General features: G+C 43.4%; 1 pseudogene; it reads left to right on the top strand.

Moving 5' to 3' along the window:
• The first annotated feature begins 991 nt into the window (after positions 1-991).
• LOC101106529 (ZZ-type zinc finger-containing protein 3-like) lies at positions 992-2,638 on the top strand (annotated as a pseudogene).
• Positions 2,639-4,355: the final 1,717 nt, after the last annotated feature.

The following is a 4,355-nucleotide window of genomic DNA, read 5'->3' as shown; positions in this document are numbered from 1 at the left end:
TGGGAGGGTTGTATACCCCGTGGTGTACACCCATGTACACCTGTGGTGGATTCATGTCAAGGTATGGCAAAACCAATACAGTATTGTAAAGCAAAATAAAGTAAAAATAAAAATTAAAAATTAAATTAAAAAAGATTAAATGAGAAAAACTAAAATGTTAGAACATGAAAAAAAATTAAAAAAAAAAAAAAAACTCTGCTACACAAACGCTCTTGACTGATCAAGCTTGGTCCCTGGTCCCTGGTCCTGCTAAATATTCTTCTTCAGAGATCACTGTTCACCATAAGCTATCACACACACACACACACACATCAAGCCTCACTTGTGAACTTTTTCCAGCAAAGAACAGCACAATATGCACCTAACTTCTCTCTGCCACGTAAAAATCTAGGATGGATCTATCACTTAAAGACCAACTTTTTTCCTATGTGTTGGGAACATTGGTCAACCAGGAACTTTCATTCCACAGCCAACCCCTTTTAATTTTCTCTCTGTAGCGTCCATCAGCAAGGTTGATGGTACTTTCCTCCTGCTGCGGCTCGGACTCTAATAGTGAAGGAAACACAAAAGCCAGGCAAATAGTCAACTTCCAACCCAGTAAGTGATGCTGGGAGTCTGCAGAGGATTACAGAGCTGCATCCGGATATGAAAGGAGCCCTCCTTTGTGACGGAGCGCAGGCTGCTTTGGCCTTGAAGTCATCTTCTATCGTGTTGATGGAAGGGGAAGCTGAGTGTGGCTTTGATAGTTTACTACTCTGCAGCGCAATTTGGAAAGAAAGCAGCCGCTCTAAGTAGCTTCTCCCTCCTGGTTCATCCTGTTATCACTGTGCAAAATGTGTCAGGAGGGATGATTCTCTCTCCCACCCTGAAGATGCATTATCTCATTTTCAAAATAGGCTGAGACAATGTAAGCGCAACACTTATTTCTGTCAAGTAAAAAGATTACTCGAGAAACAATGAAATTCTAAAATTTCAGGCATCTTTTCGCTGCATGTATGTCCACCTCCTCTACACGGGGGAGATTCCTGATGGCCCAGTGACAGTCTTTGGTTCCTTTGCAGTTGAAGGGCCAAAACGCTATAATTTATAGAGGTCCCTATTGTGTAAAAATACCAGGGAAGGTGCCGTGGAGCCTCTATCGAGCTTCCCTGAGGTGGCTTCCCGAGCCGGTGCCAAGTGGGGCCGGAGGGCAGTCACAGTGGCCAGAGAGGCCTGCGGTGCTCGGCCTCGCATGAAAATTATCGGAGATTGTTACAGACGATTGCTGTTCTCAAAGTGCCGCGTGCCCAAGCAGTTTAGGACCTTGAAAGTTTGGGCAGACTTCAGACAGAAACACTTAAAAATCCCATTGGATGTGTGGGAAAACTCCAGAGGAAGGCTGGAATAGGGCTTCCATGTCCACAGAGAGTTATTCAGGTACCTCAGATTGTTTGGGACCAATTAACCAATAGCCTTGGGAACTTTGAAAGAGAATTTTCAAATCCTAAAAGACATATGAGGAGAGTTATACTAGTTTTTGATAAAGTAAGTTTACCTGCTAGACCAAAAAGTCCTTTAGATCCTAGGAAGGATGGGGAGTCCCTCTCATACTCTATATTGCCTTTGAGTGATGGTCCAGAAGGTTCAAATGGTCATCCTTGGATGATAAGAGGACACCTGTGTGATGATACATTTAGCCAACTGTGGACTGTTGAAGTCCAGAAGAAGCTTGAACGACTACTCCTGAAATACCCTCCTGAAGAAGTAGAGTCTCGACGCTAGCAGAAGAGAGCAGGGGAGGGTAACAGGACAGCAAGAGAGGTTGCCAGCCGAGTGCAGAAGGGTTTCATAAAGCTAACTAAAGCTGGCCTCCCAGTCCCAGGCAGAACACCGAAGTACATACATTTTCCAAAGAGTCCTCCGCAAGCCAACGACAGCACGTCTTGAAAAGCATCTCTTTAAGCCTTCCATTTCATGAGTTCCCACGAGCCACCGAGTGTACGTGGGAAAAGACGATGACTGACCCCGTCTCCACAGCCACATGAACACTGCTACTGGGGAGGCATCAGATGAAGACAATAGTTCTACTATTTATAGGAAGTGGGGGCTTCCAGGGTGGCTCAGCAGTAAAGAATCCACCTGCCAGTGCAGGAAATGTGGGTTCGATCCGTGGGTTGGGAAGATCCCCTGGAGGAGGAAACAGACCCCCTCCAGTATTCTTCCCTGGGAAATCCCATGAACAGAGGAACCTGGCAGGCTACAGTCCCTGAGGTCGCAAAGAATCAGACATGACTTAGCCACTAAAACAACAACACAGGAATTTCCCTGAATACAAGGAATATTAGAGTTATTAAAGTTAAAAAACAACAACACAGAAAAACTTCAGCAAATGCAAGCTGAAAGTGGATTTGTGCAACACGCGGGTTTCAAGTGTGATAACTATGGGACAGAACCTATCCAGGGTGTTCAGTGGCACTGCCAGGATTGTCCTCCAATTCTGCGATTCTTGCTCAGACTACCTTCATGAAACAGATACTCACATGGAAGATCACCAACTAGAATCTGTTTACGGGCCAGAGACATTCTTAGAGACTACAGGGTGTCCCAGGGCCCTAGTTATAATGACCTTGACCCAAAGTGCTTTCTAGCAAACAGATAACACGGAAGAGAACATCATATGCTAGTCTTTTTCAACACATAGCGATAGCACCACTGTGCCACTCACATAACTGTGAATTATGTGCAGTTTGGAAAGATTCTCCGAAATGACACTCACAGCACAACAGCTTCCTGAGTGTTCTTGCCGAGTCCAGCTCTGCGCTGCTGTGGCTTCAGAGCACTGCTCAGCAGCTGAACATTCCCAACGAGCAAAGGGTTTCCCTGGTGAAATTCTCACCACCACTTTAAAGCCTATTAGGTAGTCATCTTAAATGGGTGAGATCTAAATAAGAGCACCTATTAAAAAGAGAGGAAATTCCAAAGGTTTCCGAGAACTTGGTCATAGATATGCTAATGAGAAGGAAAAGTACATTAAAACAGCTTAGTAGCTTTCAGTTTTGTGAAAATGGTTTTCAGCACAGAAACTGACTTTTCAGACAACATTTTAACCAATGATGGTGTTCGGCGCTAGGATATATACACTGCAAAAGAACTCACTGTCCCAGTGGCGGCCACCGATGGCCTTTAATGAATTGGAACAAGTTAACCATATTGATGTCTAATTTCTTTTAACCACAATGTACTGTCCTTATTACCAACAGCAAGGCACGACAGGAGGCCACTGCAGCATTGCCTCCTTAACCAGCTCATGGTGTGTGAATGTGATAAAACTGTCACTCAGATATAGTTTTTAAATGTAATGTTATATCAGATGATCGTGCGGTGTGCACAAACCGTGATGGAAAGTGCCAGTGGTGATACCGTGTAGTCTCTAACTCACAACATTAATTCCTTTAAAATACACAGCCTTCTGCGTCTATATTTGGAGTTGCCAGTGCAGCTCACTGAAGAAAACTGCCTAGTAAAAAAATCACATATGGCAATAATTTCCCTCTTTTGTGGTCTGTACAAGATCCGTAAAAGATTGTATTTTTATTACTGTTTAAATAAGTGATTGGATTTAGCCTGTGCAGTGAGCAAGAGCTCGCGTGTACTCTTCTATGCTGCTGGATTTTGCTGTGCATCGTTTAAAACATTTTGTTTCTTCTTATCTGTGTACACAGTGTGTTCTTAAATAATTTTCATTTGTCAGGAGAATGGTGAGAAATAAACCATGTGGCTACTAAACCACATGTCTGTTTATATTATTTTAAAAATGACAGTGAATTAGACCCTTTGTTTCAAGACAGCAGAGCCTATTCTGCTGCAGGTGCTTCTAAAGCATATTTGAAATCAATATAGATGGTTGGAACATGGGAAGTGTTCTTCAATCCAGTTCTCATGGGTCTTTTAATATCTGTGTAATGTCAGCACCCCCTTTGCTCCATCCCCACCACCGCCCTTGTCTTCAGAGCAGAGATGGCAGAGGTGGGGCATAAGAAACACACACACACACACACACACACACACACACACACAAGCTGCAGTCAGCATGACCTTAGCTTGAACCCTGGCTTTGCCACATATTAGCTATTTGATCCTGAAAAATTTGCTTTACCATTTTGAGCCTCAGTTTCCTCATATGTAAAATGGGGATACTAATTCTTACTTTGTAAGCTTGTTGAAAAGCTTACAAATCCTTGTCCTTTACAAGGATTGTCCTTACAAATCCTTTTCAAATCCTTGTCTCACATCTCCAAAATGCTCTTTGGATTTTCTTCCAGTTTTCCAGCAGTTTTCTTCAAGAACCTAAGCCACCACTGGGAGGGTCATTAACG

Source organism: Ovis aries, chromosome 7, assembly GCF_016772045.2.
Source record: "Ovis aries strain OAR_USU_Benz2616 breed Rambouillet chromosome 7, ARS-UI_Ramb_v3.0, whole genome shotgun sequence".
NCBI lineage: Eukaryota > Metazoa > Chordata > Mammalia > Artiodactyla > Bovidae > Ovis > Ovis aries.
This window is presented reverse-complemented; position numbering and strand designations above follow the sequence as displayed.